Genomic DNA, 13,493 nt, shown 5'->3' on the forward strand with positions numbered 1-13,493 from the left:
ATTTACTGAGTTCCCCAAAGTCATGTGGTGATACCAGGCAGTGCTACAACTGGTCTGAGATTTTCAGGAAGGGGCCAAACATTACAGGCACAGCCTTGCAACGTCCACAGATTGCATCCCGAATGAAGTCCAAGCTAGGCCCAAATCCCTCATAAAGGGGATCACCTCTGCCTTCCTAGGACCTCAACTTGTGAGGGAAAGAGTGCGAAGGCACCGTGTCTCAAAGTGCTCAGGAAAGAAATGCACAGGATTTGGGCAGAAACAATAATCTGATTAATTCATGAGAGCTGTGGTTTTGCCTATCTTGTTTATTGCTGAACTTCAGGACCTAGAACTTTCTAGAACACTGTTGGTATTCCATAAATACTGGCTGGAAGTCATTGTTTATTTCACTCATCCCAAGGCTGTTCAGGAGGTCAGCTTTCTTTAGCTGGCTGGAATTCCTTTAGTCTAATAACAGCAGCCTGATGTCCGGGAACCCATCCCTTCCTGTGAGAGGCGGCCCCAAGGAGCTGACCCCACCATCAGCTCCAGGGATTTGCACATAACTCAAGCCTGGCCAGCTGGGCATCAGTTGCTCTGGTCAAGTGATTGATTCAAGAGTAGATGTGTGGCCCCAGTCAGTCCATTCTGGGTCTTATTCTGGGATTGTGTGGAAGTGTTGAAAAGAAAGAGTATCTTTCTTTTTCAGTTGAACTTAGAGCTCTGAGGATATCTCCTGGAGTTATCGGGGGCTGGGGAGAACCCTGACTGAGAATGAAGTCTACTGAGAGAGGAAAGGCAACAGATGGGGAAGAACTGAGGTTGGAGACACTGTTTGGGCACCTGGATCCAACCATGCCTGAAGCTCATGTACCCCAGGAGTTTTTAACTAAATGAGCCAATACATTTCCATGTGATTGTTGTTTTCCATCACTTACAATCAAGGGCCCTGACTTTTGAAGGACAGAGCTGATTGACAGAAAAGCTGCTTCACTAAGCACCCTGCAGATGTTCAGTTCTCTGCACACTTAGGCTTTCATCCAGGCCAAAGCACCAGAGGCAGCTGCAAGGCTCTTGGTAACTTGGATGGCCTTCACCTTGACAGTCAGGCAGAAATCAGCACTTCCATAGCCTTTTTTTCTTTTTTTAATCTTAAAGAAAAAAAATCAAGGACAGGAAAGGAAAGGGCTGATGAACAGGGAGGGGAGAAGAAACTGGCACTTTCAACACAAGAATCGCCTCGTAGATGCAGTCATTCTGATGGCTAGCTTTCTTTTAGTTCCAGGCCCAAGTCTAAGCCTGTATCATCTCATTTCATTGTCTCAACAACCTTATAAGTACTGCTATTATCCCCATTTCACCAGCGAGGAAACAGAGGCCCAGAGAGCCTGAGTAACCTGTCCAGGACCATCCAGCCAACGAGTGCTCTGGGAGGGCACAGGTGCGGATGCTCACTAAATGGAAGCTACTGCCAAGGAAGGACTTCAGCAGGTATCAAGTTCAAACCCCTCAGCTGGCTTTAACTTCTATCAAAACAAAATTTATCAAACCTCTAATCCCACCATGCTAACTTAACTCTTTTCCTCTTCCCCCCCAGCCCTTGTCCATATGCATCACTTTTTACAAAATTAAAAATAGGGTTTGCATATAATTTCCCAGCCTTGCTTACGTCTGTCCTGAGAGTTTGCGCACACTCTGACACGGCTCCGGCAATCAGCGCAACAGAGGCTGCAGATGGAGTCGCTGAGACCCAGGGAAATGAGATGACCTCACCAAGGCAGCCCAGCAGGTTCCTGGCCAGACGAGGAAGTGATCCAGGTGTCCTGCAGCCCAATGTCCCCTTGCAGCCCTGGATGCTCACAGAGCAAGCAGCTCCCTTGTCTCGCTGCCCACCAGCGTCAACGTCTTAAGATTCTGAGGCAGCTACTGTTCAGTCGATAGTGAAGCATCACTGAAAGAAGCCCCACTCATGCGGGCAGCCATCTAAAGCTGGGTGTGCATGGTGGCCCCAGCCTCGAACAGCGAGGAAGTATGGATGTGTGTGTGAGTATAGGTGTGTGTTTCAGGGAGGGAGGTATTTGGAAATGGGAGGTGGAAACAGTCTCCCTCTTCCCCCCCTGAAGCCCTCCCAATCTTTCATAGAACTGAAGGAAGAGGCTGGAAAGAAACTGGAATTTCAGTTTATCATGAAAAGAAAAAGACTTCTACCCCCAACATCCTGCAGCTTGGCAAATCAGAGCTACAGGGGGCCAGTTCGGAACCCACAGGCATCATAGCCTTGCCCACCCATGGCCCCTTCCCTCCCTCTTCCCTGCCTCTTGGAGGTAACGCTAAATCTAGCTCCTTCCCTCGCCACCCTCCAGCAAGAAGGGCACTGGGAGCCAGCTCTGCAGAACCCACCCTGGCCCCCACAGGTGGACCCAGAGGGCAAGAAAATTTTCTTGGAAGAACCTAAATAAAGTCTTCCTCTGCCAGAGGCCTTGAAGGCAGTATCTCAATGCATCTTTAACGAACAAAAAAGGGAATGTGCCCTCCTTCCTACACCCTGGCCCCCACAAACCACTGGTTCCCCATTTAAACTTCTCTAACAGAAGCTTATCTCAGGCACCACTCAAATGCCCCTTCCCCACCCACTGGGTTTCTACCTTATGCCCAAGCCCTCGGTCTCCCCACGACTCCCACCCCCATTTCCACCCCCATTTCCTCGGGGGACCACTCATCTCTTCTTTCCAGGGTGGAATTAGCACTTTTATCTCTGCAACTGCCATCTCTCAACTATTTACAGAAGCCACCAGGATAAAAAGAGGCAACTTAAAAATAGTTGCGCAGCAGCTTTCAGGATAGGGTGGGGGTGGGGGCACAACAGAATCTTCTAATTTTCTTTCCCTCCTTCACAAAAGGGAAACGATGCTAGAATTGTGCATCTTTTCCAGAGGGCTACCCAACAGTGCACAGACCACCCACCTGGAAGCACTTTGGGAACAGGGACAAGTCCAAGTGTTCCTCAGTTCCCCAGGCAGGGTTTGTCACCAGCACCCACTCACCCCCCAAAAAAGAGTGGGTTGAGTGAATGACAGAGGTTCCAGAGCCAGGGCGCCCCACTCTGCCCTGTTTCCGTCACCTCCTGGGCTCCCTTCCAGCTTTCCAAAAAACAAGCCAGTCCAAAAAACAAAGCAAAACAAAACTTTGGCTTTTCTCTATGTTTAAAATGTTTCGTAACTGACAAAAAAAAAAAATCAGCAGCAATACTACAAACACGACCGAATCTGGAAAAACTGGCAGCTAAAATAATGCCTTTCCCACTTTGATCACTAACAGCCCTGGCGGGCAAAGCAGGAGCCAGAGGTCTTCCCTACAAAACCTAATAGCACTTAACTCATTTTAAAGATGTCTTTTCTGAAATTTTGGTCTTATTGAGGAAAGTGTCCAATCAGGGAAGAAAGAAAATAATAATGATTCAGATCTTATTTTTCAGAGAGCAAAACCAATTGGACGTTATTTCCAAACCACAAACTCCTGGCAAAGGTGGACTCCATGCCTTAAGAATATGGACATCATTTGCCAGATGGCGGCCAAGGGAGGAATGAGAGCTCAGGATTAGAAGGTACATGATGAAGCTATACAGATCCCAGGGGACCTTGGTCCTTGATATTCTCATCTGTAAAATGGAGCCACCTGGACCTGCATATCGGGTGGCTGCAGAGTCGATCTTCTATATGAAAGTGCCCGGCACACAGCTCAGCACACAGTGAATGTTCCAAAAAGACCATGTTCTCCCTCCTGTTCGGCACTCCACTTTTCCCATCTGTAAAACAGGAGGGGACGAGGAGCTGCTAGGCTTCCTCCTAGCTCAGCTTCCAATCTCTGCTCCCGTGTTGGGCATTCCTGGCAAGACTATCAGGAGAGACTGGGCTGACTCCATTTGTGGCCACAGGGTCATGGTACTGTCTGTCTGGTGAGGTTTTCTCTACTTTGTGGGTTTACTTACTTGGAAAAAGTTTCACAAAACATGCCAATATAAAATCACAATATAAACCTACGTTTAACAAATCATCTGACTGAATGACTGAAATGAATGTGAACTGAATAAAATCTAGACTGTCCCTGAAAAACCACACTTGTAAGAACCATGAGTTGACCTGTGAGGCAACAGGCTTAAAAGGAGAGCTACAATTCTTGTGCAGGGACAGGTGAGGGTGCAATGAAGGGAGTCCCAAAAACCTATGTTCCAGGAAGCTGGTCCCCAGGTGATTTCATGAAACCTGTCTCCCGTCACCCTCTCCTTGCAAATGGAGTGACAAAACAATGCCTTACACCCAGAAGTTTACTACAGAGCTGCAGAGACACAGGAATGGACAAAGTAGCAATAAGGAGCCCTTACAGTGGGAACAACCCAAATGTCCATCAGTGGATGAATGGATAAACAAAATGTGGTCCATCCAAACAATGGAATGATATTAATATTGGCCACAGAAAGGAATGAAGCACTGACATACGCTACAACATGGGCAAATCTTGAAAACATTATGCCAAATGAAAGAAGCCAGACACAAAAGTCGTATGTTATGATTCCATTTATATGAAATGTTCAGAATAGGCAAATCCATAGAGACATAAAATAGACTGATGGTTGCCAGGGGCCCAAGGATGGGCATTTGGAAGAAAGGGTGATTATTTAATGGATACAAGGTTTCCTTCTGGAGTGATAAAAATGTCCTGAAACTCAACAGAAGTAACGGTTGCCCAACACTGTGAATGTACTAAATGCTGCTGAATTGTAATGATTAAGTTTATATTCTGTGAATTTCACCTCAATCAAAAAAAAAAAAAAAAAAAAGCAAAGCCAACCTTACGAATCTCTACGCCTAGGTCAGTAAGGTAACTAGCACAGCCTGAAAGAAGAAAGGTCAATTTCAAAGGGGAAATGCAATTTCCTCAACTTCCAGGAAAAAGGCACAGATGCGAGGGTGAGGCCACTGCAGTACCATGGAGCTGGCCGACAGGAACCCCACATCCAGGTTCTCTAACCCCATCCGAAGGGGAGGAGCTGGTGGGAAAGCAAAACATCTGAGAAAAATAGCAATACCGGACCCTCTGACTCAAAGGAAAATCTGAAATAGCATTTGCCCCAAATCCTCAGGATCAGGGCAGGAAATGAGAACCATATGCTTCCCACAGCCACCAGAAGGTGTGCCGGGCAGGGAAGAAGGTCGCAGGTGACCCTGATTGACCCTGATCTAATTACTCAGCCTATCTGAGCCCTTCCCTAAAATGAGTTCATGGTAGGCTAAGGCCGACTCTGTAGCCCATGTTAAAACTGAAGCCAAAATGCCTTGAACACAGGCTTGGCCTGCCCCACCCAGCCCAGCCCTTCCCCAAGAGAGCAGGCCAGCCACTCCATCTTCCACCCAGGCTGACGTTCACAATCCCAGTTACCGCACAAAGTTCCCTCTGCTAGGTCATCTCATCCTATCCCATTCCCCTCCTGCTCCCACTCCCATCCAGTCTCCAAGCTCTGACCCATCCTTCAAGGCTCAGCACAAACGACTCCTTCAGGAAGCCTCTCAGATGCACACCAGTCAAAAGAGATTTCTCCAAACTCTCGTTGCCCTCTGCTCCCTCCATTTCCACAGCACTTATTCTTTGTGGTGTTTCTTAACAGAGGCACGACTGGCATCTAGGGCAGGGGAATTCTTCATGTGGTGGCACTGGCCTGCTTACAGGACATTTGGCATCCCTGGCTCCTGCCCACTAAAAGCCAGGAGTGCTTAGCATCACTTGACAACCAAAAGTCGCCCCCACACTTCTCCAAATGCTTGCCAGGAGGGAGGGACCACCCTGAATGAGAACAAATGTATAGTTATTAATGAATATATTTGGCTACCGGCCCACTAACAACCTGGGGCAAAGACAAGCCTAAGAATAGAGCCTGCTTAGATCTGCATCCTCATATGTTGACTTAGTAAAAAAATCTGGGTTCCTCAAGAAGCTGACGGCAGCCTTGCGAGGGCCCCTGCTCTAGAACAGGTGGTAAAGCACAAAGGCCCTCAGGCCTGATATGCCTGCACCGGCTGTCTGACCCAAGTTACTCAACTTTTTTGAGTCCTTATATAAAATGGGGCTAAATCCTAGCAACACTGTAAGCCTCAATCTCCTAATCTCTACAATGGGGATAAAAATCCCTGCCTTGTAGGATTTTGGAAAGCAGTAAATGATACATGCAACATATGGCGCAGGATCTGGCACATATCAAGAACTCAAGAGATGTTAGTTGTTAACATTATTATTATCCAAGTTAGGGGCTCATCAAACGATGGCTATTATTCTTTGCTACAAAAATACGTTGTGGGCCCTCATCACAAATGCCTGCTTTCTCTATACAGCAAGGGTTTACAAGCTGCAAATCTGGAAGGGGCGGTCTGGGGCTCACCCTAAAGCTGCATTTCCATAGCATGCACACTATTTATTCTGAAATTGCATGTTTTTGTGGGGTGGTTTGGGAAGAGGCGGGCTAACTCCTTCAAAGCCCTACCCTTGTTGCAGCCCCTGCCTCCTCCAAGGAACAAAGGAGCTTAAGGGGACATAAAGCCATCCTCCTCTCTCTCCTCTGGGGGCAGAGCCAGGGGAGGGGTAGTGGTAAATGACAGCACGGCTCTGGGGCACCCTGAAGTTTCTATCTCAAGGACTGTGGGGTCCAAACACCAGGCTGAGGAAGCCAAAAGTTGCCTCTAGGGAGATGGATGCTGCATGTCCCACTTCCGACCAGGGTGCCCCTCCCTTGCTGACGGCACTGAGATGCACCCCCTCCCCAAGCTACATCCCTCCACCTCAACCTTCTGCGGAGATGAGAGGGGCTGAGGTGCGATCTCTTCAGCACCAGGTGAGAGAGCAGCCCAGGCGGCAGCGGGCAGAGCTGTGAAAACACCCCGCTGCCCAGTTTGCAAGGGATGGGGGAAGTCAGGAGAAGCTCAAGGCTGGATGGGGTGGAACCCCAGACACCAAGACCCAACATTGAGAGAGGCTGGGCCCAGCACCCAGAGGGTCAGGCGGACACCTCTCTGCATTCACAGCATGCTGAAGCCCGAGGTAAATTTAGGTCAAAAGAACCAAGCCTGAGAGGAGCGGTGGGGGTGGTCAAAGGGCAGGCTGAAGAGAGGCAGAGGTCCCCCAGGTCCCCACAACTGCTGGTCTAGGGTCCTGCCACCTGGTGTCCAAGCCACCAAGGCCTGGATTTGCCCTAAGACAAGCAGGCTGCGGGGTGGAGGTGCTCACAGTCCGCTGGCCCTGTCTTCCCCTGAGCGCCCCAGGTTTCCCCACCTGCCAAACGCGAGGGTGTGGGCCTTAGGCCGCCTCCACGATCCTGGACAGCCCCAGAACCCGGTGACATCAGTTCCAAACTCCAGGACTGTCCCAGCCGCCCGGACAGGGCGCGGCCCAGCGTAAGAGGCCACCCCGAGGCCCTGGGCGCCCACGGACACTGGGGAAAGGGTGCCGGGGGCCGCGTCATCCACGTGGCGGGGCGTGGGGCGGTGCACGTGGGGTCCCTCAGTGGAGAGAACCCCAGGCCAGCCTCGGGGCTTTGTGTGCAGTCCCGGCGGCAGTCCCCCGCCCTCAGAGGGAGAGGGTGAGGGCGCCCGGGGCAGCGGCGGCCGCATCCCCCGCCCCGGCCAGGCTAACGCCAACTCACCTGGGCTCCGCGCCGCCGCCGCCGCCGCCTCCCGCGCGCTGCGCCCCCGGCTCGGCTCGGCTCGCTCCGCCCGGCCGCGCGCTCCTCTCCCCGGCCCGGGCGGGCGCGCGGGGGGCGGAGGCGGGAGGAGCCGCCCGGCCCGGGTTCGGGCGCGACGCCGCCTCGGGCTGCGCGGGGATTGGCCGCGGCCGCTGGAAACCCGGGCGCGGAGCCGCGCGCCCCCGCCGCGCGCCCCCGCCGGCTCGGCCCCGCGCCCGGGAGCGGAGGGGAGGGGCGGGCGCCTGCGGAGACGAAAGTAGCCGCGGAGCGAAAGGAGAAGCGAGGGGAGAAGGCGCGGAGGAGGGGAAGTGCGGCCCGGCCGGCGCGGGTCCGAGTCCGCGGGCGGCGCGGAGGGGCGCGGCCGGCGGCGCTGCGACTTTCCCCCGCGCGCACCTGCCCGGGTTCTCCGCGCGGCGGCCGCGGCACCTCTCGCGGGCGGGACGCGCCGGCAGCGCTCGCTTTGTTTAGCTAAATGCGGGGACTGCAGGGCGGCGACCGAGACTCGGAAAGTTCCCCTTACCGGCGGGGAGACCCGGGGTCCCGCCTCGCAGCCCGGCTCCCGCCCACGGGGCTGCTGCCCCAGCACGAGGCGCCCCGCGGGGCATGCGGCCTGGATTTCGGGGACCACCCATTCGGAGGAGCCGCCTTCCGCAGCCACCTCCCCACTGGCCTCTTACTTGCTCAGGGCCGGCCCCAAAGGCTGTGGGAAGGAGTTCCTCTCCTATCTGCAGTCAACCTGTATGCACCAAACTGCACGAAACCCGTTGAAAGTTCTGGATCTTCCAGACGGGTACTCAAGCTTTTGGTGAAATACATCATATTCTCCCCCTCTTGGCACCCTACTTTGCTGGAGCGTTAAGAATGTTGTGTGCTAGGTCTCCCAGCTGGGTAACAGCACTGGACAAGGGGAAAGGAGAAGACTTCAAGGGCTCCCTGAACCGTCCTGAGGGTCGGACAACCCAGATCTGGCCTGAAAGTGGCCCAGGGGATGTCTCACTGACCCTGCCAAGCAGTCAAAAGGGAAGAGTTGAGAAAAGACTCAAGCGCCGAGTTAATTAAAGGTCCAAAGCCCTCTTGTCAACTGGGTGGATTTCCAGCCGCCTTCCGATGAGCGCCTCTGGTATTCCCAGCCTGCACGGGGCACTCCCAAACAATTGGGAGCGATCCAACGAAATGACCACCCCTTCTGATGTTACTCAATATGCATGCATATGTTGGTAATAGCAAAAACCTGGGAGCTTCCCAAATGTCCAGCAGAGGAAGGATAAATAAAATCAGTCATCTGATGGAAATACCATCCAATAATTAAAGGAACTGCATTAGATCTACTTGTACTGACATGAGGAAATCCCAAAAACATACTGTTGAGTCAAAGAGCAAGTTGTATAATACGGTATGATGCACAATTTGTGTGTATTTTTAAATCCCACACAGTATATAAACTGTTCATGGACACGGGGAAGGATACACATTCAATTCCTGACAGTCTGCCAGAAAGAAGGAAGTAGCGACCAGAGAACCGGGCAGGGAGCATGAGGATGTGAGGCAAATGGCAAAATGTAAAAACTGTCAATTCTCAATGGTGGATGCATAGTTCTGTATTCTTCTATATTTTTACATTTTCTCCCCCCAAAATATGTATTAGAGCTGGGGGGAGCATTTTGGGCATAACTGTAAGGCAGAGGTCAGCAAACTTTTTCCGTAATGGGCCAGATAGTAACTATTTTAGGCTTTGTGGCATACGCTCTGTTGCAACTACTTAGCTCTGCCACAGACAATAGTAAATGAATGCACGTGGAAATGTTCCAATAAAATTTTATTTATTGAATGTTGAATTTCCTATAATTTTCATATGTCACAAAATATTACTATTTTGGTTTTTCTTCAACCATATAAAAATGTAAAAACCATTCTTAGTAGGCTCTGAAAGATTTGGCCCATGGGCAATAAACAGTTTGACAACTCTCCTTTACTAAGGTAACCAAAATAGGTATTGGTGTCTTTTCCTGTTACTTGTTAAAATACACAATTCTGTATATTTACATCATGTTACTAAATTGCCTATGTTTGATTAGAACACTGTAGCTAGTTGAAACTTAGATATACATACAGCTGTGTAAGCTTTAAAGCCAATTAAGTAAGATGGGTTAGGAAGTCCCCATACAAATGCAAACCCTAGCCCAAGAGTCACTTCTTCCTGGAAGTTTCCTAAAATGCTGCAACCCAGGCCCTCTGACCTCTCCTGTCTCTGATCTCCTAAAGCAAGCACAGTACCATGTATTAATGCTCAGCCACTAGTTCTTCTTTATTCTTTCCTTTTTCACACGTGCATTTTACTTGCCAATAGAGCTATAAATTTCTGGGGTCAAGGTAGGTACCCCATCAGAAACATTTGCATATGTTCCACATTGTGGTTGAAATCAGTGACTCTGGAGTCAGATAGACTTAGTTCAAATCCCAGTTTCCCTAGTTACCAGCTCTGTGGTCTTGGGCAAGTGCCTTGATCTCTTTCATCAGCTGTCAAATGAGGATAATAATAGTACCTTGCTCACAGGTTTGGCATGAGGTTTAAATTCAATAACGTGTGTAAAGATCTTAGCTCAGTGCCTGGCATGTGAGTGCTCAATGATGCTAACTATTAAAATACTTAGCACAGAGCTTAAAGCCCCATCAATTTATGTGCCTTTCCTATTAAAGTGAATTAGAACAAAGCAGAAACATCAAATTGCCTGTCATTATAATTCTTAGGATAAGAACCATCCCACTCAAGGAAACCATTTTCTTCTTAGAAAAATGAAAGTAAGAATTATCTTTGCTTTGGGGTTTTTTCTTCCAAGAATACCAGAAAACTCTATTCTAGGCAAACAGATCTTGTTGTCCTGACAACAGATTGCCAGTGAAATAACTAAACAAAGCATCTGAATCTTATTTTTAAAGAAAATTTGAACAGTACCAGGGAGGGAACTGAAAAGTAACACTTTAAAATTCTCTCACCCACTAGGATGACTTCCTAATCTCTCGCCAAGGCTTTGTTATTCTTTTCTGAACTGTGTTCTACTCATGTTGCTCACTGGAATGTTCCATCTCCCAAACCTTGAACATCTAGATACAAACAGCAGGATTAATCACACTGATGTACTTTATCCATTGAATTCTTTCCCATTCAACAGGACAGTAGAAAAATGCGTCAGGCTAGGCACGATGGCACATGCCTGTAGTCCCAACTACTGGGGAAGCTGAGGAGGCCTGGGCAACATAGTGAGACCCCATTTCTAAAAAGAAAAAGAAAAAAAAAAGAAAGAAAAGAAAATGCTGTCAAAAAAAAAGAAAAAAGAAAAAGACCTTGGGAATTTTCCTTTCAACAGGCAGTGAGATTAATAGGTTTCTTAGTCCCAAATGTAAACATTATCATAAAAGATGTTGTCGGGGGGTCACTGATGAGGAAGCTGTTTATCTGTCTCAGCACACATCTTTGAGAAAGGGAAACAGGACAGCGTAATTACCCAAAATTGTCAGGACAAAATTCAAAACACTCTGACTAAGTAGAAATACTCAGGGTACAGAGGTGACTACAAAGGCAACATGGGGCTGAGAGAAAGAATGTGGATGGTGGAGCCCTCACACCTGGGGCTGAATCCTGGTTCTGGTCCTTGCCGGTGTGGGGGCTGGGTCAGGCCCACCCTCTAGGGCCTGGTTTCCTCTCCTGTGAAATAGGCCTGTTTAGCACACAAGCATTAGAGATGGCATGTATGCAAGCACTTAGCAGTGTCTGGCCCATATTGGACACCAGATAAACAACTAATATGATCAAATGTGTTCAAGAAACTGAAAAAGAATGTTCATAAAAACAGAACAGTACTTTTCAAAACTCTGGGTACAAACTCAGCTCCGCAAGCTACTAGCTATGACCTTGACCTCCTTATGCCTCAGTTTCTTCATCTGTTCCATGGAATTAACACAATTGCCTACCTCTTAGGATTGTTGTGAAGATTCCCATCCACTCTGGGGCTCTGAATACTCAACACCAAAATTGCTGGGAAGAGTTCCCACCATGCCACTTGGGTCAGAGCACCTTTCGTTTCTCCTCCTCTGAGGATATATCCTGAAGGTCTCTGGTATAGACCCGAATGCCCACTGACTAATAAGCTTCAACTCCCTCGTCACCTAACCCTTTCTCATTTAAACAGATGGTCAATTCATACACTCTTAGATTAAACCATCCATAATTGCACCATTATGTAATTACTCACTCTTCCCCCATCAAGTGCTCCACCAGGAAAAAAGCTAGTTGTCACCCAGTTAGTTCTGAGTTTTGGGGTCACTCTGATGTCTTCACTTTCCATTCAACCCCACTATTCCTTCCTGGAGGAGACAGGCCCCAGCCAACAAATCTAAGTCACAGATGGCAGGGGACCCTGTACCCTTCTATTAGGTTTAGATTCAGGCCCTTCCTCCCTGCTCAGGTGAATGTGCAGCCAGCTGGCTTCTCAGGTGTGCAAACTGTGCAGAGCTCTGGGCTCAGAAGAGCCCTATACTTGGTTTAAGGCTCTGCTGTTGCCATTTGGAAATTCTTTATTATTTTTTAGTAGAGGCCTCACATTTTTACTTTTCTCTGGGCCCCACAAATTCCATAGTTGGTCCTGGTCAGCCTTGATGATTTCTGGCTTTTATGTTGATACCTGTGGGGTCAGCTGAACAACCTGGCCCCACCTCTGGGATCTTCTGCTAAGGCAGAGTAGTTAAGGCCACTTATGAGATTGGAAGGATTTTACTTTACGTTGGTCAAAAGTGACATCAGATGAGAAAACATTCTGAAAGAATAAAAAGGAACTGACAATAGTAGTTACTTCCTGGAAGGAAGAATTACTTTTTACTTCATAGCCTTTAATATTATTTAATTTTCACCATATACATATATAACCCTTCTAATATATTTAAGGAAAGATTTTTAAACACCAACATACCAATCAATGTCTCTATCTCTACAGAGTCTGTTGTTTCCAGAGCAGCTGTCTTTGACCAGCAAACATTCCGCAATGGATAGAAGTTGTTTTACACTGCTTCAGAGAGCTCTGGAGAGAAATTATTTCCATTAAAAAGTTTAAATTTAACAGAGAAAGAGCCAATGACAGAAGCTGCAAAGGTTCATTGTCGCTTTATAAGGGCTGTTTGGGTACAGCTGCTGCTTTGGACTCGAAACAGGCATTTTTCTTTGAACACTAAAGGAAAGCAATTCATGAACAAAGAAATAACTGGTTTCTGCTTAATTGTAGGGTAGAGAAATGTAAATACATATATTGTATATTTGGTGATAGCATCCATACACCTCTGAGCTTTAGACTCTTTCTGAATTTATAATCACCTTATTCATGATGAATTCCTTAATAGACTTAATTTATATACTTAAATATACAAAAAAAAAATCCCCATGCAGAAGATATAAAAAAATCCAACACCTAGAAAGGGAATGAAATATGCTTCTTGTCATCGGTCCAAAAACCACAAAAAAATCTTTTCCTTCTTAATCTCCAGTCAGGGACCACCATGTACTTGTGAGCACCCCCAGGCACCACAAGCACTGGTTCAGCCCAACAAAACAGGGAAGCTTCAAAACAAAAATCGAAGCCTCATTAAAAACCTGCACTGACCCCCCTTAGAGAGATCTACCAATTCCCAAAAGAGTTCTTTGTCTGAGCACATAAGCTAAACAAATTTACATAATGATGGAGTATGCATGATTTCTAATAAAATTTCTAATAAAGATACTGGCTATTTTGCCCAGAGA

The 13,493-nt window shown here is 48.2% G+C and overlaps 1 protein-coding gene across 4 annotated transcripts in view; it reads right to left on the reverse strand.

Annotated features, from left to right (window-relative positions):
* Positions 1-7,772, reverse strand: part of CAMKK2 (calcium/calmodulin dependent protein kinase kinase 2) — a 49,398-nt gene extending 41,626 nt beyond the window's left edge. For all 4 annotated transcript variants that reach the window (XM_045534891.1, XM_045534888.1, XM_045534889.1 and 1 more), the window contains exon 1: positions 7,670-7,772. The gene's annotated coding sequence lies outside the window, so the exon portion shown is untranslated. The remainder of the gene's footprint in view (positions 1-7,669) is intronic.
* Positions 7,773-13,493: the final 5,721 nt, after the last annotated feature.

The sequence above is a fragment of the Lemur catta genome, chromosome 21 (assembly GCF_020740605.2).
Source record: "Lemur catta isolate mLemCat1 chromosome 21, mLemCat1.pri, whole genome shotgun sequence".
Lineage (NCBI taxonomy): Eukaryota > Metazoa > Chordata > Mammalia > Primates > Lemuridae > Lemur > Lemur catta.